This window comes from Sus scrofa, chromosome 1 (assembly GCF_054392235.1).
Source record: "Sus scrofa isolate SSC_HxYL_T2T_F1_AM1 chromosome 1, Sscrofa_HxYL_maternal_Yorkshire_Landrace_v2.0, whole genome shotgun sequence".
Classification (NCBI taxonomy): domain Eukaryota; kingdom Metazoa; phylum Chordata; class Mammalia; order Artiodactyla; family Suidae; genus Sus; species Sus scrofa.
This window is the reverse complement of record NC_139383.1, coordinates 197,067,636-197,093,862: the sequence shown is the minus strand read 5'-3', so window position 1 is coordinate 197,093,862 and position 26,227 is coordinate 197,067,636. Positions and strand designations below refer to the sequence as shown.

General features: G+C 40.5%; 2 long non-coding RNA genes across 3 annotated transcripts in view; one reads left to right on the top strand and one right to left on the bottom strand.

Annotated features, from left to right (window-relative positions):
* LOC102161687 (uncharacterized) overlaps positions 1-26,227 on the bottom strand; it is a 308,192-nt gene that overhangs the window by 51,630 nt on the left and 230,335 nt on the right. The gene's annotated exons all lie outside the window — the stretch shown is intronic.
* On the top strand, positions 17-20,479 carry LOC106509119 (uncharacterized). 2 transcript variants are annotated; one of them, XR_014819680.1, is made up of 6 exons: positions 17-120; positions 1,894-2,064; positions 6,402-6,483; positions 15,559-15,649; positions 16,940-16,976; positions 20,083-20,479. It is a non-coding gene; the product is annotated as an uncharacterized LOC106509119 (long non-coding RNA). The 2 variants fall into 2 exon arrangements; XR_002347067.2 differs by lacking the exon at positions 17-120 and having other exon boundaries at positions 15,559-15,645; positions 20,083-20,213.

The following is a 26,227-nucleotide window of genomic DNA, read 5'->3' as shown; positions in this document are numbered from 1 at the left end:
CTTTGTTTTCCTCCAGTTGCTTTGCACAGTGGCCAAACAAATGGCTTAAGACGCTTGGTTACAGGGCGGAAAAATACCATTCAAATGGAGAAGCATAGAGGCAGGCAACTCGTAACCCAGGTGATAATTGAACCAAATTTTGGAGCAGATTTGGTGACTCTATTCACAAATGGAATTAACCACATCCCATGCCAAAAGGGCCATGGAAGCCCTTCCATTTTACAGGGTCAGAGGCATAGAGAATTGAAAGCCAGACCTTTGGTTTTCAGTATATTTTGACCATTGTGGGTGTGTGAAGGGTAATTCTGCATCCTATAGCATGATGTATGGTGAAGCATGAGCATACTGTTGTCCTAAAGACCATCTTTAAAAATAACTCCAAAGAATTCCTCCCCAGAGCTCTTGCTGCCGGACCTCTGAATCAAAGGGTCGCCAGCAGTGAGTCTAGTTCAAGGGGAAAGGGCAGAAAGAGCACACGGGGCTGCAGGAGTGAACATGGACTGCTTTATCACTGTGCCCAGGTCGGGGCCTGCTGCCGCCATCTAAAGAGTGCTTGCCCTTCCTCACCAGGTAACCTGTGCTAGAAAGGAGCAACGTGATTGCTCTTTCAGGGCTCAGCTCTACAGCTGGACCACCTTTGATCTGAGCCGTACCACCCCATGCTCTCCACAAAGCAGACCTGGAACTCTTTTTGGAATTTTCTGTCTGTACTCATGCTTTTTGCAGCTTTTCTGATTTAAATAAGTCAGTTCAGAACACTCATAGACCCTGTGGTATGAATACAAAAAGGTCCTTTGTGGTTGTGTATTTCTGGAGTCACTGGATAGAATTTGAACTCTGATAGTGTCCACTTTACAAGTTATCCCTATGCTGGAGCATGTTCTATCCATTACCTGAGAGTCTTTGTTTCAGTGTTTCATGCATTCATCGTTAACTAAGCACCCACTAGATATCAAGTGCCGTGCTGAGAAATGCCCTAATCAAATGTAGCCCTCACTCTAAAGTTTTTCTCAATGCTGCCATTTAATTCTATCTTCCCACCTCTTCAGTTGGTTTTTGTTTTTGTTTTTTCTCTTTTTGCAGCCACACCTGTGGCAGGTGGAAGTTCCTAAGCCAGGGGTCAGATAGGAGCTGCAGCTGCTGGCCTATGCCACAGCCACAGCAACACCAGTCCTAGCCACATCTGTGACCTACAACACAGCTCAAAGCAATGCTGGATCCTTAACCCACTGAGCGAGACTAGGGATCAAATCTGCATCCTCATAGGGACAATGCCATGTCCTTAAGCTCTGAGCCACAGCAGGAGCTCTTCTTCAGTCGTTTTAAGATCTACCATTGACTTACCATTCCTTTGGCCATTCATATATTTTTTCTTTCCCTCCAACTTTGCTTATTTTAGTCTTAAATCCCTCTTATAACTAAACCCAGAAGTAGTTAAACTGAGACGATTGGGCCATTTGCAGAGAGATGGATATGGAAATATGAAAAGATGGGTAGATAGGTGGATAGACAGATAAATGCTAGATAGAGATAGCTTTTTGGGTGAGCTGTTTTGTGGCACAGAAACATTAAAATGGAAGAAATATAAGACGTTCTCTGAGAGTCCTCCTCTCATAGAGGTTCACAGTTCCCTGACTTGCTCAAGGTCATAGCTAACTGTTTTAGAGTTGAAACTGGAAAACCGGCTTCTGACTTTACTCCTTGCAGTTTCCAACACAGTGATCCTTAACCCAATATAATTTAGGCTCCATGCTTTGATTCTTCTGCTACCTAATCAGTAAGAAATGGATGAAATACCAAAAAGATTCAAGCATCTTAATAATAGTAAATTTTACAGGCCCAGAATATATTGACAAAACATTGGAATTTTCACCTGTTGTTTCCTTGGGATAGATATTCCAGGCAATAGTCCAGAACTCGGCTACCATCAACACTGGAGAGATGGCAGACTTCCTGTCCCTTCTCATACCCTGTTTGAATGACTTTGGTGGTGTTTCTTCATCGGCCAAGTTTCTACATTAAGGCTGAATACGTGGCTGGCACAGGAGCTGCCTTCTGGACAAGGTAAACTCTAGGTCTGAGTATGGAGACCAAGAGGCGAGTCCCCTCATCCTTCATAATGACAGTTCTAGAAAGTACCTAGACCTTTTTCCTTTTTTAAAAAAAAAAAAAATCTGGTTTCCAGAAATTAGCTCCTCAAACCTGAAGCAAATTAGACTCGCTTTTTGTGGGCAGACATCTCATTTACAGAAGCTTCCTTTTCTTTATTCCAGTTTTAGTTTCTTATTGATTTGTTGCTTGTTTATCTTATATAGCTCCATGAGTTCAGGAAAGAATCACATATTGAAAACCTCAAATAGTTTGAGTCTGTGAAAGCAGGTTGCCATTAACAAAGAGAAGCACACAGCCCAGACTTTCAGGGCACACACCTCCCTTTTCTTTGCTTTTGGGGTGAGCTGTTATGTGGCACAGAAACATTAAAATGGAAGAAATATAAGACGTTCTCAGGATTGGGGGGCTGAGGTCAAGAGGTGGATATGCTATCAAGGTCATGGAAATTTGGACCCTAGATTGGGGAATGAGGGCAGATCAGATGTCAGGTGGTTTATGGAGATTGAAGATTGCTCCCAGAGTTTGTTTCCCTAGCTATGTCCATGCTATGGGAAGTGGTAGAACTTAGCTTCTTTGTCCTTAGAGCTGCTGCTGGTAGAGCTGAGCTCATGGGCTTTCAAATCCTGGGCCCATATATGTCTCCTCTGGTCTATGACAGTGCCCTTGGGAATATCATTTTACCTGGAAAGGGCTGAGGACAGAGGAAAGTGGTGCCCTATACCTGTATCACCCTAAATGCAAACTAGGGCTTATAGGGAGACAGTTTGCACTCCATTTGAATAAGAACATAAAACAATTAGGGACAATTGTCAGTTGACACAAACAATGAGCTCTCTGGCATTGGAAGCAAGAGGCTTGAAAGCTATCTTTCAAGGATTCAGAATGGAGGGAGTTGTTTGGGATGGAAAGTTGGATAGATGACTTTTAAGATTTGTGTAACTGAAAAGGTTGTGATTCCCTGAATATCTTCAATATAAATCTATGTCATAGGTTTATGAATATCCTTTAATTCCATTTCCACATTGGCTCATTAGTGTATGAAGGCCAATGGCAGGACGAGAAAAGGCAAATGCTCCTAGGATCAGGTTTCAGGGGCCTCAGGAAGGCTCCACTGATTAGAAACAGACACAATTACAGCCTCAGTCTTTTACTTAAGGCTATGTCCTCTAGGCAAATGCAGCCTATCTGGGAAAAACAATGCACTAAGTGTTCCCAGTCTAACCCCAGTGCACTGAGGCACAATGATTGCAGAGTCGTGTGTTTAAGAGAACAAGCTTTGCAATGAGTCTTCTGGTTGGAATCCCTGTGTGAGTTTCAGCAAACCCTTATTCCCATCTGCAAAATGGGGATAAGAATACCTATCTTCTAGGGTTGCTGGGAGAATTAAATGACAATACATGTCAAATGCTTAGACAGAGCCTGGAAGAAGTGAGAGATCAGGAAATACCAGTGATTATTTTCTCCTTGGTTTGAAGGGTTTGATCAGACTCTTTCTTGAGAGTAAGTTCAGCTTCGTGTAGGTGAAGGGCAAGGAGGGATTTTTGCATTAGGGAAGGCGGTTCTTTGGAAGGCTGGAGATGGGAACCAAGGGGCTGGAATTTAAAGAAAGCAGAAACACAGAGTGCAGGGGCAACACCTTCTATTTTGAAATGTTGCCCAATGAAGTCCTGTCCTGCCTGGTTTTCTGAGTTTCTTCTTTGATGAGTAAACCCCAGATAAAAAGTTTTGAGGACTCCGTGGCCTATCAACTCATCAGACTTGAAATCCAGAGGAGACCCACCAGTCTTTTCAGCTTTCCCCACCCCCACCGCCCCCATCTCAAGTAAGACAAGTCCAGAGAGAAGCAAAGCCCCCAAACAGAATGCGTTTGCTATGAGAGCCTAATCTACCTCCCGGAAAATTGTCCGCGGATTTTAATTAAGTTCCTCTAAAGACCAGTGAACCTCCCGGGCTACGGACAAAGGGGGAGAAGTAGCCTGCCAGGTGGTGGGCCTCACCAGCTTCTCAGAGAAGGTAGGGTGAGCATTCACAACTTTTGTCTTTCTCATGACGGCGCCCAGCTTTATCACAACGTAAAAGAAAATCTATGTCATCGTACAAAGGGAGTCTTTGAAGCCTCCTTCAGTGGTTTTAACAACATGGATGGCTGCCTTGCTGTTAGTTCTTCCTTCTCCCCCGCTTTCTCCTGCTTATGTGAGGTTTAAAAATTAATTTAGAATACACGAGATCAGCGAAACAAGGGCATTAGATGGTGTCCCCCAGAAGTAGACTTCTTGTACTCCAAAAATGTTCTTAGAAACACATGTGAGTTTCTTTGCTCTCAAATTAAGGAGGATTAAAGCCGCCAGACAGTTGTTGCTCAGTTCCTTTGGATCATGTGGCCAAGGCTGAAAGCCTTAAGTTGCTGGCGTGAACCTAAGTCAGTTGCCTGATCTCCAAATTAATTTTTGAATTAAATGATTGTCCCCCCCTCCCTTTTTCCCTTCTAATTGAGACTTCCATTGAAAAATGCTTAGCAAACAGATGGAAAAACCCAGAACAAAAGGCTGTTGTGAAATGATGAAAGGGGGGTCATTTGAAACAGTTTTAGGTTAGTACTAAAGGTGCAATCAAATCTTTCTTTTAATCTTATTTTTATTAACTATAAAATATTTTAAAAAGTTATAAGCATTGTATACAGGTGGAACATAAAGAATGTCTGAAAGAGCTTAGATCATTTCATAGGCCGCTTGTATGAGCTTCTTCTCAGTGACACAGCAGAGACTTTAAGGCAGAATAGCTTCATGTTTAATTCTGCAATAACAATGACATTATCTTATAAATCTTAAGCAGTGTTTTAATGACCTGAACACTTCTAAAAAGTTTCTGAAAGGTAAAATAAAAAGAGAGACAGTGTTTAAACCCCCAAATGAGAAAGAGCAATGTACTGAAGAACAGTGATGACAGACAAGTGTTTCAATAAGGAAGTGATATTCAGAAAGTAAAGGTTTACTTGAAGGGGAAAAAAAAGGCAAAATGATAACATTGGGGATGCACAAAAATTTCAGTTGTGTCAAAGGCTTAGATTCGAAATGTTCAGTAAGAAACTTCATGCTGAAAAAAATGCAGTATTGTATAGTGATGCATATGTCAAAATCCTAAAAAGTCAACTTGATCATTAAAAACAGTCTTAAAGCCAATCATTATTGGCTGACAGTGAAATAAAATGTTTGCCCAATCAATTTTATTTAGACCAGCCACCATTTAGTCATCAGATCCATGGCAAGACTTTTCTTTATGTGTGAAAAGTGCAGGGTTTCTCAATTCTATCACCTTGAAGACCTCTTTATGGATTGAGAAAAGGTAAAGGAATAGGTGAGAACAGATACTGTTTGTGTTGTTTTTGTTGTTGTTGTTGTTGCTAGGGCTGCACCCCTGGCATATGGAAGTTCCCAAGCTAGGGGTTGAATTGGAGCTGCAGCTGCTGACCCACACACAGCTCATGAGACCAAGGATCGAACCTGGATCCTCATGGATACTAGTCGAATTCCCAACCCACTGAGCCACAGTGGGAACTCCAAGAACACTGTTTATGATTCAAGTGCTGGAAAGGTGTCCTATGGCTCAATGAGTTAAAATTCTTAGAACTCTTAGGACATGGTTGTTACAACCATGTAGGGTTAAGTCAGAACAACTTTATTAAAGGAGAATCATGCATGTGTGAGAAGGAACAAGTCCTTGGAAGAGCAGTTAAAAACCAGAGTTCCAGAGTTCCCGTCATGGTTCAGTGGTTAACGAATCCAACTAGGAACCATGAGGTTGCAGGTTTGATCCCTGGCCTTGCTCAGTGGGTTAAGGATCCGGCGCCGCCGTGAGCTGTGGTGTAGGTTGCAGACGCAGCTCCGATCCCGAGTTGCTGTGGCTCTGGTGTAGGTCAGTGGTGATGGCTCCCATTCGACCCCTAGCCTGGGAACCTCCATATGCCTCGGGAGCAGCCCAAGAAATGGCAAAAAGACAAAAACAAAACAAAACAAAAACTGAGTTCCCTGGTGGCTCAGCAGATTAAATGATCTATCATTGTCATTGCTGTGGTGCAGGTTTGATCCTTGGCCTGGGAACTTCTGCATGCAATGGGCATAGCCAAAACAATACCAACAAAAACAAAAACAGAGCTGCTAACTAGACTTGGCACTTTCAAGATTTTTTAATCTTGAGTTTTAAAATGTTGACAGCAGACCCCTTAATGAGTAACTTGTACCCAAACCCTAATGATCCTTAATGGTTTACTTTTCTCTGTCTTGCCACCTCAGAGTTCTCTCCTTGCTTGTCCAGCTGCAGGGAAGATACTTTACCTGCTGTCTCTGCAGAAGATGATGCAAAAGAGAACCCAAGGTGGGTGGAGAAACAGTGAGTAGCCAGTTGCTCTATATGAGTTTGTTAGTGTCCTGACTGTCATTCATTCACTCCAAAAATATTTATTATGTACCTGGCACTGTTCTAGAGGCTAGGAGTACATCAGTGAACAAACCAGGCAAAAGTCTGGCCTCCTGTGAACAGGGCTGGGGGTGGTAGAAGAGGTTGGAGAAGTAAGGTGGGGGGCGGGGAGAAGTAAGGTGGGTTGTCTGTAAAGGGTCTCATAGGCCATTGTGGGGATATTTTAGGTCCTCTCGAGAGAAAGGACAAAGATTGATCAACCACTGTCGACTTTCTAACAGGTGAAATAGAAAATGGAAGCGAAGTGAAAAGGCTAAAGATGGGAGATGACAGATGTTTAGGAGGTGGAAGTAGTTGGATTCAGCAAATTATAGACCAGGGTTTGGCATTTCAAGTAAAGAATCAGATAGTGTTTTAGGTGTTGAGGACCCTCTGGTCTTTGTCACAACAACTCAAGTCTGCCTTTATTGCATGAAAGCAACCATGAACAATGCATAAATGAATAAGCATGGCTGTGTTCAGAAAAAACTTTATTTGCAGTAACAGATGATGGGCTGGATTTGGTTTGTAGGCTGTAGTTTGCTAATTTATACATACAGACCAATAATTTGTGAGGACTTGAATGAGAAAGAGAAAGATCACCAAAAATAAGTTATGGCAAAATCATCTTATTTCTTCATTTAGTGGGACTATCAGAGTATTAGGCTAAGTCAAATGGGGTCAGGATTATGGATCTGGGCTTCACCAGGACACTTAGGAAATTCTTTCCTTATTTTCTTGTGAGCAAGATGGAGAAATTGTCTTGGACTCAAGAATGCTTCTCTGCTCTGTGTCACAGAGGCTGACCTAAGCCAGCTGTGTTTCTTAAGCTCCTGGCAGCTGGGTTAGGCCAAAGGCAGGAAGGGCAGGGTGGGCTATTTTATCTGCCTTGGATGGCAGCTCCAGCAGTGGCTGCATCTCCTCCCTGGCTCCACTTTTCACAGCTCTGTAGGTTCTACTAATCCTGCCCCCATGAGTACCGCAGCCTATGATTGACAATGACTTCCTGTCGTTACTGATCTTGGTTGCCTGACTGTCCCTTAGTTGACTTCTCAGATCTCCTATTGTCTGTGAACCAACTCCCCTGTATTAAATTCTCTCTGTTTTAAATACTCAGATGGTTTCTGTTTTCCTGGTTGGACATACAGGGGCTAATTTATAAATGTCACCCAAGAGGGAGATTTAGACTTTAGTATTGCCAAGCTCTCATGCCTGTTTTCATCATTTTTATTAATAACGTGGATGATGATATAGTGGGTATTATGCTAATCACATTTGCAAATGGCCTGGAGCTGGTGGGATGAGCTATTTGCTAGATGGCAAGATCAGAATCTAAAAATCTCTCAATGGACCAAATCTGACCAAAAGTGATGTAATAAGAAAAAAAAATGTGAAATTTTGCACAGTTGCAGAACACAAAGCCATTAGTCTATTTTTTTAATGAAATATATGACTCTCAGTCTATATACTTTTTTTTTTTTTAGAGACTCACACGCAGCATATGAAAGTTCCCAGGCTAGGGGTTGAATAGGAGCTGCAGCTGCCAGCCTACACCACAGCTTACAGGAATGCCAGATCCTTAACCCACTGAGCAAGGCCAGGGATCGAACCTGCATCCTCATGGATAATAGTTGCTGAGCCACAACGGGAACTCCCTGGGGCACAGCAATTTAAAGTGCTATTAATATATATAAAATACTATTGGAGTTCCCATTGTGGCGCAGTGGAACCATGAGGTTACGGGTTTGATCCCTGGCCTTGCTCAGTGGGTTAAGGATCTGGCGTTGCCGTGAGCTATGGTGTGGGTCAAAGACGCGGCTCGGATCCTGCATTGCTGTGGCTCTGGCGTAGGCCGGTGGCTACAGCTCCAATTGAACCCCTAGCCTGGGAACCTCCATATGCCATGGCAGCGGCCCAAGAAATGGCAAAAAGACAAAAAAAAAAAAAACAAAAACAAAAAACTAAAGTAGCTTGAGACACAGGAGAATTACAAAATATTAAAGGAAGTGTAAGTTATTGAAAGACTCTAGCAAGAAGCAGGCAGAGAAGTGGGTAGGAATCAAACATTTCCACGTCTAAAAGGATACCAGGGCAGCAGGGCTTGTATAGAACACATTTACTGGTGCCTCTTTTTTGAACAGGCAGAGGGTACACATTCTGCCTCCTTGGCATACTCTACTATCTTACATAGTCATATTAGGAAAATGGTCCTTTTATGTCTTTCCCTAAATTTTCTTGCTCTAGTGAAATCCTGATGCAGTCATTGTAGACATGAGAGCTCAAGTTTACATATAATCAATGACAGGAATCAGGCTTATTCTACTCTCAGGCACTGATTCCTCTTGTGACCCTGGATAATTCACAGTTTAATTGCTTTCATTTCCTCACCAAAAAACCAAACCAAACCAAAAATCTGCCAAGGAGTCTCTAGTGCACACTTAGCAAATATTGGACTTCCAGAGCTTAGTAAAGCTTCCCCCCGACCCTGCCACTTTCCCTTCTTCTTGCTGTTTACATGTCTTGCAGAAATCAGAAGCAGCAACATCCTGAGGTTTCTAAGCAGATTTGGTGAAAAGAGTGAATAACACTATCACTATGACAAGGTAAAGAATGGCTGTCTTGATATTCTATACAGGATTTGACACCCAGCCTCATTAGAAAGGCTGTCACTGTCATTAGGGAGCCATACATTATCACATGTTCTCTCTCTCTCTCTCTCTTTTTTTTTTTTTTTTTTTTTTTCTCTTTTTAGGGCCACATCCATGGCATATGGAAGTTCTCAGGCTAGGGGTCGAATCAAAGCTACAGCTGCTGACCTATACCACAGCTCATGGCAATGCTGGATCCTTAACCCACTGAGCAAGGCCAGGGATCGAACCTGCATCCTCACTTCACATGTTCTCTTCTTGCCTGGTAAGACTTTTTTGCAAACTTGAGTATTGGTCAGCATTTTGCTCTAATAGAAACTTCACATAATTCTGAACTCCAAGTTGTTTTGTCTTTGCACTCTGATACGTAGCTGTGGGGTGTCTTCAGTCTGGCCTGTTTGCCTGGTGACCATTTCCTCCTCTTGATTCTTTAGAAAGAGATTAAGAAATTGGCACTTTTTCTGCACATACATAATCAACCTGCAGAACAAACCGCTTAGAGTCAGGAATTCATGTTTCCTGATGTTACCTAATAACATTAAACTCATGAGCACTTACATGGGATATTTTGGTATGTATATCATGGTCAGATTAAAAGGAAAATGATGCTTTACCCAATATTTTGTGTTATTTCGATGGACCTAGGCAAAACTGTGGGTATTGCTAATAGGTGATAGGAATTATTACTAAACTTTCTTTGTGATGTAGTTGTCATGCTCAACAAATTCTAAAATAATCATTGTAGTCCTAAGATAAGAACACCAGGTTTATATAGCTTATGTCACTACTAACTTAAATGTTTTATAACCAGAAGAGACCATAGTGATGATGCAATTTCTGTACAAATAAGGAAATTGAGGCTTAGAGAGGTGAGGTGAGTCACCTAGGTTTGCTGGTGAAAATAAAGCTTGAATTTAGAATACTGAGCTCCTTTCTAATAGGCAAGGACCCTCTCCACTCTACCAGCCTGAGGAAGCTCTGCATTTCTCTTTCTGTGATCTCATGTGTAGATATGAAATGCAGAGTGAGTGGGTGTTAACTGGACTATAGTGGTTATTGTCTTGTAATACATACAGATATCAAGTGATTATGTTGTATATCTTAAAATGATATAGTATGTCAATTATACCTCAATGAAAAAAATTAATGCAGATCAGAAATGGTATTATAATGCCATAGAATAACACTTCTATCAGCTCAGGTTTGACTTGTCCATAATCCTATTCTTGTGAGAAGAAAATGCACGTGGATTTGTAGACCTATTTTATTTGCACTAAGGTGCCTTTGTTTTTAAATTGCATAACTGTAAAATTTCACTTTATGTTTATTGGAAGAACTCTTTCTGACCTAATTAGATACTGATTTCTATGATGTCTTACTCTTGTGTATAAATAAAAAGAAGATATAAACAAGTCGGATGGTATTTCTAAAACTTCTTTATATTCAGTGTTCAATATTTCTGAATCATTTTTGGACTTGAAGTTGTTGGCATTCATGTTTTTTCACCTCGTGTTCTTTGTGCCATCAAAAATATCAGTGATGTGATATTTACAGAAAGAGAGTGCTCTATTATAGTCTCAGGATTTTTTTCCCAAGACATGGACACCCATTCTGCAAATTTTGATGCATATGTCCAAGTAAAGACAGCTATGTTTCAACTGCCACCTGGTGACAGCAAGTTTAAGATGCATTCTGATTTCAGAAGTGTTAAAATGATGAACAAAATTAGAGAAGAAAGGAAAGAAGGAGAAAGATGGAAGAAAGGGAAAATGGTAGAGGTCTTAGAACTGATGAAGTGTATTGTGTCATTTGGCGTTTGCCTCTAGCGTTCTTTCTCTGTTTAGTGTATGACTCTGTATGTATGTGTGTTTGGGAACTGCTGGCAACCATCTTCCCCAGGCCCCTGGGGAAGGACATTTGCAAAACAATAGAATTAATGAAGCCCATAATTGGTGGAAGACAAATCTGAGAGACAGAAAGTTTGGATGACATTTGCTTCTGGATTCAGCCATACCTGAAGCTAGTTTTGAACTTCTCATTTAAGTGAGCCAATCAAATACCTTTTAAGGCCTAAACTATCTTGAACTGGCTTTCCTTTACTAGCACCCACAAAGAGTCTTAACTAATACATGGGGCAACCTAATGTATATTTGAAGACTATTCTGTAGATTTAAACATTTTCAGGACAGTAAAAAGAAAAAAATCCAGTGAAGACTATTCTGTAGATTTAAACATTTTCAGGACAGTAAAAAGAAAAAAATCCAGTGCATTGCCAGATGATTTTCTTCACGAGTATGGACCAAAAGAATATTGAGGAAACAGAAAAACAAAGGACCTAGACAATTGACAGAGTTTGTTAAATAAAACTCAGGTTTTGAAATTGAGCCTGTAAAGTACACTCAGAAATCAAAACTGGGAGTTCCCGGCCTCCTCCTGGTACAGTGGAAACAAATCCAATTAGGAACCATGAGGTTGCGGTTCGATCCCTGGCTTTTCTCAGTAGGTTAAGGATCCCGCGTTGCCATGAGCTATGGTGTAGGTTGCAGAGGCAGCTTGGATCCTGTGTTGCTGTGGCAAAGGCCTGCAGCTGTAGCTCCGATTCAACCTCTAGCCTGGGAACCTCCATATGCCACGTGGCCCTAAAAAGCAAAAAAATAAAATTTAAATTAAAAAAAAAAAACACCAAAACTGTGTTTTCCAGTCGAACAAATCCAGAGGTTCTTCTGCAAATACTGCGGACATTGCTATCTCCTGGCTCACAACGCTTTCTGCCACACTCAACATTCACGAAACACCCGCATCGCTCTACTGCCCTAAGAACCTGAAGATCTGAATATTGTCCTCATGGGGGCTCACGGTTTAGTAGATGACAGTGAGTTTGACCGACAAACAGAAGCTCTCTTACTTAAGGAGTCACTGGACACACTTACAGGTGCTTATGGTTGTTAACTGTCCTGTCACTGGGCATATGTGGGATCACGACTTACACAAGACTTAAGCATGGTGAAATCCAGCAGAAGGGGGTTAAATAAAGCAGGAATTGCTTGAGACAAGTCTGTGGGGACCTACGCCCAGGAGCAGAGCAGGGAGGGGAAAAGGGGTGCGTGTAGTTTCCCGGCAATGCTGTGGCCTCGACCTCCTCCCCATCCCTCTGAGGTCCTTCACTGAAAGAACGCGGAAGCACAGGTTCAGGGATCCCAGGCGTCACAGCCACCACACTGGGAGGGACAAGAGAAGTGTAGCTGACCCATTCCTATCATGTCCTTGGCAGGGAGGGACTTGGGCCCCGGAGCGTCCCTCCTCCCCTTTTCTTCAAAGTTCCTCCCCTTAGTCCCTGGGCCCCTGGGTTATTTCCTACTCTAGCAAGATTGTTTTGATATTCTCTTTTTCCTCCTTTTTTCTTTCCTTCATTAAAGAGATGAAAGGTGAAGTAGAAAGGAGCAGGAATAGACAGCATGATGGAAGTTTTGGGGAGGGCACACACTGACCCAGCCTTGCTGCCTGAGCAACTGGGGGTGGGGGGGGGGGGCAACAGGAAAGGTCAACTCACGTTCACAGTGTTCACACAAAAGTCACTTTTGCCTCATTCTCAGCAGGGTTTCCCTAGCTGGGGTGTAGCGGGGCGAGGACTCCTCAACACAGAAAGAGAGAGTGTGAGAGGTAGATGAGAGAGTGGGCTCTAGGCCATCAGGGCAGGAGGTGGGCAGGAGGGAGGTTTGCTAACTGAGGCTCATAGGGGACCCCTGAACTGAAGGTGAACAAAGCAGCATTGGCAGAGATCCACTGATGGGCTGGAGAGGGGTGGGGGTGGACGTGGATGTCCCAGAACCATGATTTTGGAGCCGGTGAAAAGGGGATTTGAGGCTCTGCTAAGAGGCAGAGAGGAGAGTCTGGGTCTTGGATCCTGGCTGCTGTGTGCTTTTCCTCTACAAGCCGGGAGGATGGCTTGGTTTTTAGGCCAGCTTTGAACAGACAGCGTTGAAACCAACGGGGGAGGAGGAGGAAGCAGAGTTTAGAAGGTGATGTTCTTTCTTGAAGCCTTCACCTCCACTTATTCAGAGATGCCTTTATCAGGTTTCTAGGTATCCATTACCATAGGCATTAAATGCTTCCAAGTCCTACCTAAGCCTGCCCTTCTAGGTTGGCATCTTGCTCAAACCCCTGTCTCTCCTTCCACCCCTTCCTTCAGTCAGTGTCACATGCTGGTGGCAAAGGTGTATTCAAGTTCATTTGTTTACTGTTCAGTGTTTTTAGCTTAGGAACATTTAACTCTCAAAATGATATTATCTGAAACATAGATATTTGGTACTGAAAAACACTGTGAGTATTGGAGACCGGTTGACCTGGGTTCAAATCTCCATTCATGCTTGCTGGATGGCCCCAGGCACCTTATCTAACTTCCCAGATTCTGCATCTGTACACCTGGCAAACTTGTGTCTCTTTCACTTAGGATTGTATCTAAATTGCTTAGCTGGTGCCTGGGTACCAAGTAGATGCTAAGTAATCATCCTTCTCTTTACTCCTTTCAAATTCCTCAAAATCATAGATGAGTATTCCCACTTTAATGATTGGTAGATAGTTGTTTTCATTTGGCTGGGGTCCACTGAAAGGAATGAGGTCAAGTAATCTTGAACATTAAATTAATCTTAAAAATTAACTTATTGCCTGAGAGTTCCCCCCGTGGCTCAGCAGTAACGAACCCAACTAGTATCCATGAGGATGCAGGTTCGATCCCTGGCCTTGCTGTGAGCTGTGGTGTAGGTCACAGATGCAGCTCAGATCCCGAGTTGCTGTGGCTGTGGTGTAAGCTGGCAGCCATGGCTCTGATTCAGCCCCTAGCCTGGGAACTTCCATATGCCGCAGGTGCAGCCCTAAAAAGACAAAAAAATTTAAAAATTAACTTACTGTCAATTCTACTTCAAATTACATTATTTAACAGTTAATATCTAGACTTTCACTTTTAGAATGAAATATGTTATCTGTTTCTAATAATTTTTAATAGTAAAAGCAGTAATTAACTATGCCTTACATTACAGAAGGGCCATCTGGCGGCTGCAACCAAGAAAATTAGGACAGAGTAGATTTTTATGACATTGTCCTTTATAGAAAAGAAGAAGATTGTGAATGGTTCTGGTTCACAGTTTAAGATGTTTAGAAAATTGAAGGAAGAATTTGATGAAGGTAGTCAAAAGGTACAAACTTGCAGTTATAATATAAATAAGGACTAGACATGTAATTACAACATGAAGACTATTGTTGCACTGCTGTACAGTATATTTGAAAGTTGAGAGTAAATTCTAAGGGTTCTCATCACAATGAATAAACGCTTTTTTGGGGGGAGTGGTTGGTATCTATTCGAGATGATGGCTGTTAACTAAACATTGTGGTAGTCGTTTCTCAATATTTGTAAGTCAATTCATTAAACTTACACAATGCTATATGTCAACTATATCTCAATAACCCTGGGGAAAAAAAGAGATTTAAGGTATTTACTCACAAATGGAAAATCAAAATTCTTTTTTTTTTCAGTGTTTTTTATTTATCTTTTTAGTGATTTCTATTTTTTCCATCATAGCTGGTTTACAATGTTCTGTCAATTTTCTGTTGTACAGCAAGGTGACCCAGTCACACATACACATATACATTCTTTTTCTCACATTATCATGCTCCATGGTAAGTGACTAGGTATAGTTCCCAGTGCTATACAGCAGGATCTCATTGCTTATCCTTTCCAAAGGCAATAGTTTTCTATTAACCCCAAGCTCCCAATGAATCCCACTCCCTTCCCCTCCTCCTTGGCAACCACAGGAAAATCAAAATTCTTTAGGCAAACAGTAACAAACATAGATCTGTGAGATCTGAACCTACAGGCCAAGGGCATCTTTCTTGTAGTTTGGCAGAACTTGATTTTGTTCATTTTCCTTCTATAAAGACGCCATGTCAATAGGTATATAAATTCATTGTACTTATAAAAGCAGGGGTAAATAATCATCCCCCTAGGGAATTGTTCAGGTTTTTGTTGTTGTTGTTCCTATCTGAGAGTTGAAGGGACAAGGAAAGAAAGAATATGGAAACGGTTCTAGAGGGTTGTAAGGGAGAAGCCTTTCTTCTTGCCTTTCAGCCTCAGCCCTCCCCAGATGGGGGGCAGAGAAAAGCCAATTCAGTGACGAGGAAATGTTTAATGAACTTCTTAGAATACCCCACCAACTGCCTGAATTAACCAAATGTGCACCAAGCTGATAATAGAGAAACTACCGGCCTTAGCTTTGAGTGGCCTTGGTTCTCCCCACCCCCACCCCCATGTAAAACAGTTTCTTTCTCCCTGTAACACAATTTCTTTCCCCAGGACATTTTCAGTGGAAGATAATGCACAGAAGGTGTACAATACCACTGGTTGTCAAAGAAGCGAAGCCAGGGTCCCTTCTAGTGGGTGGTAGGTAAGAATTACTAATCCAATCTGCTTGAGTTAACTCAAAACAAGGATTAGTGTAAAGTTCCAGAATATGTTAATCTTCCTTTATAGAAGTAAACTTCAGCTCTGCCACCAACCCCATGGTTTATAGTTCCTGGGAACAATGAGCCAATTAAACTTGAGAGGGAAAAAGGATCTTGCCCAAGTTTACTGATTGTTACCTAATACTTTGAGTTGCTTTGATTCTTGATGATTTGGCTTTGTGTCTCAGATACAGGAAATAAAACATCATTTATTATTCATTAGAATGTCCCTGAGTACAGTATACCTCCTAATTAAACACATACTCTTGTGAGCTGGTATTTTTCATCTCCTACCTTATTAAAGAGGCTGTTTAAAATGGCTTTTGTGTATAGCTGATATTGCTTTGCCAAATATGCCTGTCAATATTAATATACTTTTCTCAAAAACATATTTAGAGCTTACATGATTAATGAGTGGAACAAATAGTAAGTTATTTGGATTCAGACCCACTTGGTAGAGATTTTCAAATAGACTCTTATTTTCAGATTAGAAACATCATATGAAAGACCAGAAAAACATTACTCCTTCTTCCTGCCAATCTGGCACTGCTATTTGGAGGAAATTTTTACACCTTTCCTAAAATTGTTATCATTAACTTAATTTTCAGGTCTTGGTATCTGAAAACATTTTGGAAATTATTTACTTTTATTTATTTCTTTGTCTTCTATAAGTAATGTTTGGCTTACTTTTTTGAAATATAGGATCAGAAATAGAAGTTGTAGAATATTAATTACTTTGATCATTAGTAGTCAGATATTTGTCTAGAAACTACTCTAATAACAAAGTAACAACAACCAACATTTGCTAGACACTTACTAGGTACAAATCACTTTCCATATGTGTTTCCTTACTTAAAAGACTTATACAAATTTTAAGGTTTAAAATTACTTTAGGGTTTGAACTTTATAAAACTACTAGGAGTCTACTCACATAATAAATATCTCAAGTGATCCTGAGTTAGGAGAATGTGTTAATGTTATTTTATGACAATTTTTTTAAAAAAAGCTTAAAACTCTAGTTTCTTAATACAATTCACAAGCAGATAAATATACTTTGGAATCTTCTACCTTTCAAATATATTTTCATCATGAGTCTAAATTTTAGAGCCAGAATCATTTAAAGCTCATTGTATTTAAACTGATTTATATTATTTAGGTTGTGTAATGTCTTGATATCATTACCTGAATTTTATTTTCTATAACCAGGTTTCTTGTTTTGCTTTGATTTTTAGCATCAGAAGTTAGAGAGATGAAAATCCAAAAAATCCTGTAAGTTTAAAAATCTCGACTCTCTTTCTTGTCAGTGCCTGTGTGTGTACTCTTTCCACGTCAGCAGCAGCAGAGTCTCCCACAAATAGGCTGACATGAATGTGTGTCAAGAACTTGGGCTTTGTGGTTCAGACAGCCCAGCAAAATTCAATGGAAATTGTTTACATTTCAAGTGCATGAAAACATGTGTGGAGTTTTTTTTTTTTAATTTTTGGATTTTATTTGCAGTATCAATATGCAGATTTATTTATTATAAACAGAATCTCATTGAAATGAAAATGAAAAGGCAATACTCTTTCTTTAATATGGTTCACTAACCCTGTTCACACCGAGTTACTGACGCTCAGTAGGAGTTTGCCAACAGCAGTTCTCCTCAACCCTTTATGATTATGGAGGATTTAATTATAATTTAAAATGTTAAAAAAAAAAAAGACAAAATCTAATCCAAAAATCAATTTTGTGTAGAATTTAGTAACAGATAAAACTCAAAATTCTGTAACTAATAAATGAAAAATATCAGCACTAGGAAATAAGACTTTCGTTCCCAGCATCAATCCCACACCTGTGTGGATGCTTCCTGACCTGGCTTCTTTCATCCACTCATGACAAAGGAATTGGTCTCACACTGAGGCATGGTAAATACATTATGAAATAAAGGCAGGCATTATAAACAGTACAAACCGTGGGAGACAAAGGCAAAAATAGGGCTGCAAACACGGTTTCTTCCTCTCTTGCAACCAGAGCTTGCCCGCATCTGCAGCCTCTAGTTTTCAGATTCCTCATCCTGGGCCTGCTGTGAAATATATGGGGAATAGCCTTCTCTGGTTGTCCACAAAGTTAAAAGAGCTGGGTAATGGTTTCTCCCTCGGATGATTATTCTGAATCTGCCATCACACCAGCAGAAAAGTCTCAGGAAAGAGTAAGTGACGTTCCCTTGTGTGGCTTGAAGGCCCCCAGGAAGGGCTCAGGAGTGTGGGCCTGCTCTGATACATAATAAAAACCCTGTGATGCATTACCATAAAAAGTTAGCATGTATTATTTAAGGTGCGGTGTGGGTTTCTGTTTCCTTGAGGCAGTAAATAATCCACGCTCTGAGAAAGTTGATTGGTTATTTTTGTAAAAGTGGACAGTGATAAAATATGGAGGTTTACGAAACTGTCCATTCAAAGAAAAAAGCCTCCACTAAAATCTGAAAGGAGTGATTTCAAATTGTAGGTGTGTCCTACGTATGGAACCCAGTTTTCCCATTAGGAACCCATTTGGATTTTGTTGTGAAGGAACAACTTGATTGTTTCCCAGCCAGTCCCCCTCACTTTGTTCTACTGCAAATAAATAAACTGTCCCCTTCCCCAGTGTCCTGGCTGTGCCCAGGGGAGGGACCGGGGCCCATGTGCCTGGGCAGCCGACTCACCACTTGGGATAAGACTAGTAATAATGTAACTGTATTATGGTGCTGGATTGAGGGAAGCAGCAGATTATTTGCTTGAAAACATGACCTTTTAATTTAAACAAAAGGCTTGAAAAAATAAAAGTGGGCCTTAAACGCAGTTTAATCAGTCAGGCGAGAGATGTCTAATGAAGCTGCCAGACGGATTTGTAGCCAGGCTGTCACTTCGGCCATCATGTTTACGGCTCCAGGAGTAAGATTAGCTCCGGGTGAAGGCACCAACTCGGTCAAAATTTCTTGTGTCTGGGGTGGCTGTAAATTTTGAGAATTTGACAGATTATTTTGTTGCCATGATGATGGTTTGGAAAACCTGACATGTAAGAATTTAGTTCTTTGAGACTTTCTCCTTTCTTTCTACTGGCCAGAGAGAGCATTACGTCAATGCAACAAAGGTAGCAAAGTTGGTAGAAAAAACCTTATGTGTCTATGTAGATAAATGTGTATATCTACCTATATTATGCAAATAGATATATACATATAAGATAGATATAGATAGGGAGAATATGTGCCTGTATATCTATGTTTTGGTAAACCAAACATCAGTAAGTGGATTTTCACATTTTCTTCATATATGAGTTATTTTACCCCATACTTTCAAGGAAAAAATGCCATTTTGGCGTCTTCTGCAGCTAGAAGTTCTTTCCAAAGATTTTTTAATTGAGGGAAAGTCTCCCATGTGTCAGTGTGACCATATGATGTCATAGTTGATAATTAGACCCCTACACTTTGAATTTCCATTGCATGGTGCCTTTTGCCACCAGGGAAGATTGGAGTGTAAGTTTTGAAAAGTCCTTCCTCTGTTGAATGTATTTGCTAAATACTGGGGAATTTCAGTAAGTCAGTTTTATACTGTACTGGTATTCCTTCTTAGCCCTGTTAGAGGTGCCAGATCTTAATTCTCTTTTGAAACAAATCTTCCTTGAGTATTTAGTTGAAGATGTGCAATATAAATTTAATACTGTTTTTCAATAATCCTTTTTTTTTTAATGGAAAATTAACAAAAAGGGAATCATCGCCCTGGAAAAAATAATGTTTGAGTTTTTTTTTTTAATTTGTTGTATGTATTTACTGAAAACAGCACGCAGTTGTGCATAAACACTACTATTATCCACTTTGTTTCCTGTTAATAATCTAGGGAAGCCTCAGCTTAATCTCTCACTCATTTCATGCCGAAAGCACAAATGTATTGCTTTTGTCTTTACTCCATGTTTCATTCCATCTGTTGGAAGCTAGTAAGTCAATGTCTATCACATTTATAAATTGTGAATCACTAGGGGGAAAAAATTACGTGGGGGAAAATATGCACGTCATTCTTTCTTGGCTGTTTTAAAGTTTTAGAGTGTCATCTCTGTGATGTTCATTTATCTCTTTCAAGGTAAAATAATGCCGCTTGCATTTTTCATAAAAAATTTTTTTTAACGAAGTGTTTTTCAAAGTTTTTCATTTCCCCCAAACCTCTCCATAATTGCCTTGTCATGATTATCATTTTCCTTTCACTGTTGCTTTCTATAGAAGCCCCAGGAAAGAGTTCCTAAAAATTAAATTTCATGCTTGCATGTGTTTCTGTGATCTGCAGCGTGTATGATCTCTGAGTGGAAAACTTCTCTAAAAATAAATGGATTACCCTTTTTACTACACTGTCTGATGTGTCTTCAACAGATAGCACCGCTTCCTGTGATCTCTAACCCATCACAATTGAAATGACAAGCGTTGAAATGGGAGCCTCACGGTGGCGCCCTCTGCCTTTGCCGGCCTCTTCTGCAGCAGGGAGCGGCTCTCGCTGCCCAGTGCCAGTTCTCAAACTTGAATGATGCCTGGACCCCTTTAAAAAAAGATGGAATCATCTTCACACACCCTACCACACATCAGAGGAGACTTCTCTGGGAAACACTGACTTAAAAATTAGGATCTTATATTCAACATCAATATCTTTCAATTGAGATTTATAACTGCAAAGAAAAAGTTCTGTCTTTATAACTGCTAAATGGTTGATTTTTAAGAATCTTTATACTGTTGTTGAAAGAAAATAATTAAAAATACTTTCAACTTCCTAAAAGTCTCAGGATCCTGAATACATGTCCATGGGCTGCTGTTTGAAAACCTACTTTGCCTTTTGCAAGGACACGCCTCACTTGCTGGCGATGGGCATTTGACCTTTTATAAACTGCTCTGTAAATATCATCACTGCTTAGTTTATGAAAGACTAATGTGTTTCCACTAACAAAACTGTCTTTCCAAGGGTGCTGCTCCCTATAATCTTGTTTTCTATTGCTGGTGGTTTGTGTCCTAAAAGGAAACTACATTTGTCTAAGGGATTGCACTACTAGGCAATCCAAAGAATTTTAATCAGGAACCAATGAGAAAGCCAAAGTCCCTAATGGAAAAAAATATGACAAAGTAGCAGAGTTCAAAAATAATAGCCAAAAGATTTTTCTAATATTTGATACTGTTTTTTGGCCACACATCGGTGTGCACAAGTTCCCAGGCCAGAGATAAAAACCCCTCTACAGCAGTAACCAGAGCCACATCAGTGACAATGCTGGATCCACTGAGCCACCAGGGAACTCCTAATATTTGATACCTTAGCTGGAGGTGAACTGTTTCTAAGGAATATTTTTAACCAAATGTTAAAAATAATTATTTTTATGGGATAACAGCATATTAAGTATATCAACAAGTAATTAAGTAATATCAACAAATAATAGTTGACTTTTCTCTCTTCACAGCTATCCACAAGTGGGACTTTCTTACACCAGAATAAATGATATCTCTGAAGGATCTATTCTGTCATAAATGTTGAATACAAGGGAATGATGAAGGGATGAAGATTAGACATTGGCATCTCCATAACCTAACTAATCTGTTCCTTTTTTTTTTTTTTTTTTTTTTTTTTTGATCTTTTTAGGGCTGCACCCACGGCATATGGAGTTTCCCAGGCTAGGGGTCTAATCGGAGCTGTAACCGCCAGCCTACACCACAGCAACGCCAGATCCGAGCCATGTCTACAACCTACACTGCAACTCAGGGCAATGCCAGATCCTTGACCTGCTGAGCTGGGCCAGGGATTGAGCCCAAAACCTCATGGTTCCTAGTTGGATTCGTTTCTGCTGCACCACGATGGGAACTCAATCTGTTCTTGTTTATAACAGAAGAAGGAGATGAACCAACTCACTGTCCTACTAATAAATGAGCTTTGAATCAAAATCTTTGTCTAAGAAAATCAGGCCATATTGCTCAGAGGTACTAGGGTCTCTCTGGGTCCTTTATAGTTCTTGGAATTCTAATAAGCTTACAGCAACAAGTGAGGCTAGCATAGCTGTCAGTCTCTGAGCCAACTCACACACCTTGAAAACAAATATATATTGTGATTCATGTGCCACCGTGGGAATGTACCGTGAAACCAACAGAAAGAAAAATAATAAACAGGTCATACAATAAGCACATGACCTGATGCGTAGTTTCAGGTTTTCAGTAGCTGAGCTTTATTACAATAACCACAACATGAACAGGTTTAGGAAACAGAACAATAAGGTCAACATGAAGCCCAAAAGAATCCATCGTTCAAATGGTCTTCTTTTCAAAACATAGCTATCTGTGCACGGCTAGACTTAAGGAGACTTGGCACCAGAAGACAGTTCATCCTAGGAGCTTCAAAGATAAAAATCAAACCAGTAAGCCCGGACTGAAACTCATTTTGATAAGTCCTAAAGGTTTTGTAAGTAAATTCGTGGTTATTAATCCTAGGAAAGATCATATTTTAATTAATCTGTCATTTAATCAGGATCTTTGCTATAGATGACCCCAAGTAATCTGTCCTAAAAGTCTAAAAATTAGGAAAAAATGTGCATTTCCTAAGATGCTCAATATGCCCCTTATGTGAGAATAAGTAGTGCTTCTTTTATGTGCTTATTATTTGCTGGGCTTAAAATACTGCATCAGAAATATTTTAAAGTTTTTATATAAACTGACCATTATGTCCTCAATTTACCATAATGTTATTCTTAATTTTAAATATTCAGTAATTCTCCAAAAAATTTAACCCCTTGGCTATTTCGTTTAGTTTAAAAATAGAATGTCATTGAGCTAGCATTACTTTATTAAACCAGAATGTGGTAGCTGACAACAGATACTTTGTCTTCTCCTATATCCTCAGCACCTAGATCCACACCTGCATAGAGTAGGTGCTCAACACATATTTGTTGAATGAATGAGTGAATGTATGGTAAGCTGACAAAAGGCATAACTTAGTTATACAATTAAGTGAAGACTATGATTATCACAATAAACATAAAGCTGCCTTTTGATATTTGTAGCCACTAAATACGAACAGGGATTCCCTAGTCCTTTTGAATACTGTTGGGTCTAACAGAAAAACTGATTCTTCTCTGCCTTGGAAAACTTTCTGCTTCTAAAAAGGATCTTACTAGAGATGGGATTAAGATGGCAGAATAGAAGGACTGGAACTCAACTTCTCTCCTAAAAACAACAAAATTCACAACAAAAGACTGAGCATTCTTCACCCAAATGGACTGGAAACCTTAAAAAAGATATCCTACATCAAGAGTTAGGAGGGGCTATTTCATGATATAAACAACCCCACACCTCCTGGGTGAGAAGCTCCACAGACTAGAAACTAACTGGTTCACAGAGGCTCACCTACAGGAGTGAGAGTTCTGAGCCCCACATTAAACTCTCACGTGTGGGGATCTGGCACGGGGAGAAAGAGCCCCTGGAGCATCTGGCATTGAAGGCCAGTGGGGCTTGTGCACAGGAGCTCCATGGGACTGGGGGAAACGGAGACCCCATTCTTAAAAGGCGCACTGTGCAGACTTTCACGTGCACTGGGTCCCAAGGCAAAGCAAAGTCTCCATGGGAATCTGGGTCAAACCTGACTGCAGTTTTTGGAGGACATCCTGGGAAAACAGGGGTGAACATGGCTTGTTGTGAGGGAAGGACATTGAAAGCAAAGCTCTCAGGGATATTCAGTAGCCATGCCTTTCTCTGGAGGTGGCCATTTTGGGAAAATCTGGCTCCACCCAGACTTTTCAGTCAGCTGCTGAGCAGCACAAGGGCAAACAACCCAGTTGGGATCACAGCCCTGCCCCTCAATAAACAGGCTACCTAAAGACCCCTCAGGCATACAGCTACTTCTAATCCCATCCAGAGACTAAGCCCCACCCAACAGAGGGATTAGAATCGGCTCCACCTACCAGGGGGCAGGCATCAGCCCCTCCCATCAGGAAGTCTACACCAACCCCCCATACTGACTTCAGCCACAGGGGGGCAGACATCAGAAGGGAGGCTACAACTCTATTATCTGTAAGAAGGTCACCACACCAAAAACCTATAAAAATGAAAAGACAGAGGACTATAACTCAGATGAGGGAGAAAGGAAAAACCCCAGAAAATCAGCTAAGTGAGGAGGAGATTCTCAGCCTCCAGGAAAAAGACTTTAGACTGTTGATGCTGAAGATGATGCGAGACATTGGAATTAAACTGGAGGCAAAGATGGATAACTTACAGGAAACACTGACCAAAGAGATACAAGATATAAAACTTAAACAAGAGATGCAAAATACAATAACCGAAATAAAAAATTCACGAGAAGCAGCTAACAGCAGAATACAGGAGGCAGAAGAATGAATAAGTGAGGTGGAGGACAGATTAGTGGAAATTACAGATGCAGAACAGAAAAGAGAAAAAAGACTGAAAAGGAATGAAGAGAGTCTCAGAGAACTCTGGGACAACGTTAAACGCACCAACATCTGTATTATAGGGGTGCCAGAAGGAGAAAAGAGAGAGAAGGAGACAGAAAAAATATTCCAAGAGATAATAGCCAAAAACTTCCCTGACATGGGAAAGGAATCCCTCACTCAAATCCAGGAAACACAACAAGTACCATATAAACTGAACCCAAGGAGAAACACCCCAAGACACATATTAATCAAACTGACCAAAATTAAAGACAAAGAGAAAATCTTAAAAGCAGCTAGGGAAAAGAAACAAATAACATACAAGGCTACTGTAATAAGGTTATCGGTAGATCTTTTAGCAGAAACTTTGCAGCCCAGAAGGGAGTGGCATGATATACTTAACGTGATGAAAGGAAAAAAACCTCCAACCAAGATTACTCTACCCAGCAAGGCTCTCATTCAGATTTGAAGGAGAAATCAAAACCTTCACAGATTAGCAAAAGTTGAGAGAATTCAGCAACACTAAACCAGCCTTACAACAAATACTAAAGGAACTTCTAAAAAGGGTCTTACTGAAATGAATGCTCATCAGGGAAATGTCTGCTTTAAAAGTAAATCTTAAGGGATCCGTTTAGTTCTTATGATTGTTGCTTTGGATCTTTCCCATAATATATATGTTAACACTTAAAATTGGGAGCATGACTCTACCTGGGATCTACACATCTCTTTGATGTGGAGAAGCTTCAGCTTGGATGTGATGTATTATCTGCATAACATTAGCCTTTAGGTGTATGTGGTTGTTTGCTGGCAAAAAAGAAAGGCTCTAGTAGACTTCTAGAAAAGAATCATCTTAATTCTTTAAGAAATTCCACTCTGTTACAACATCTTAGCACTCAAATATTTCTGATTTTTCATTTTTCTGTCAAGTAGAGAAGCACATAGATTAGGGACCAAAGAATTCTTGTCAATGCTTAGAATATTGGACAGTGCAGTTCAGGCAGAAGGAGAGGTATTTCATGAACAAGTATTTTTAAGCATCCACTGTGCCCAGACCTGCACAAGGCATGTTGGCAGTATAAAACAGAGGAAAATAAAGTCTCTGACTTAAGGGACCTGTAGTCAATTGAAGAAGTGAAGCACACATGCATGTGTGTGCACACACACACATTAATAAGAGAATAATTAAAAAGAACACATGAATAATAATAATTGCAAGATGGCAAGATTAAAAGCTTATATAGAAAGCCATGAGTACAAAGTGCCTTCTGAGAGTGGGATTCGTCAGGAAAAGCCCTCTGAAGTAGTGGGATTTGAGCAGAGCTGTTAAATGCAGTATTTTACATTGCCTTTTATTCAAAACACATTTGTGAAGTGAGTGCCTCTGTGGGCTGGGTCCTGGGTGTGTTAACATTCAGGATGTCAGGGTGAAGGCGACAGGATCATGTTCCCAAGTCTTACTGTACATGTTGACCCTGGCCCATACTGTGTTCTGTATCGTGTTAGGATTTTTACCTATTTCTAGATCTAGGGACTGATGCTGGCTTTCTGGTCACTGCAAGAGCAGGGAGAATTAAGGGTAAGAAAAGCTGTTATTGAAGGTGTATCGTCAGAGCTGCTGTAGAAAAGACATCCAACAATTCTGTACCAAAAGAAGCACAACAAACACCTCAAGCCCACATGGACTTCTTAAAAATCATCCGGCAGTTTGGCCTCGTCTGTCAAAAAGAATTCAGATCAGCTGTTTGCCATTTTGCTTACAAAAGAGTTGCTTTATCGAACTTTTCAAGTAGTTGGGTTGTTATTAGAGAGATGCAGATTTAAAGGTTCCCTCCAAATGTCCACTGATGTTTTCAATCTCTTATACTTGAGATTATATTAAAACTTAAAAAATTTTTTTCATGGAAGGTTTTTTAGCTTTTCTAATTGCTATATTTTTAAAGGAAAATTGACTATGCAACTGGCCTCTCAGGCTTTGTGCATCCACAACATTCTAACTGCCATAGCCCCTTTGTTTTGTTTGTTTGTGCTTTTTAGGGCCACACCTGCAGCATATGGAGGTTCCCAGGCTAGGGGTTACAGCTACAGCTGCTGGCCTACGCCAGCAACGCGAG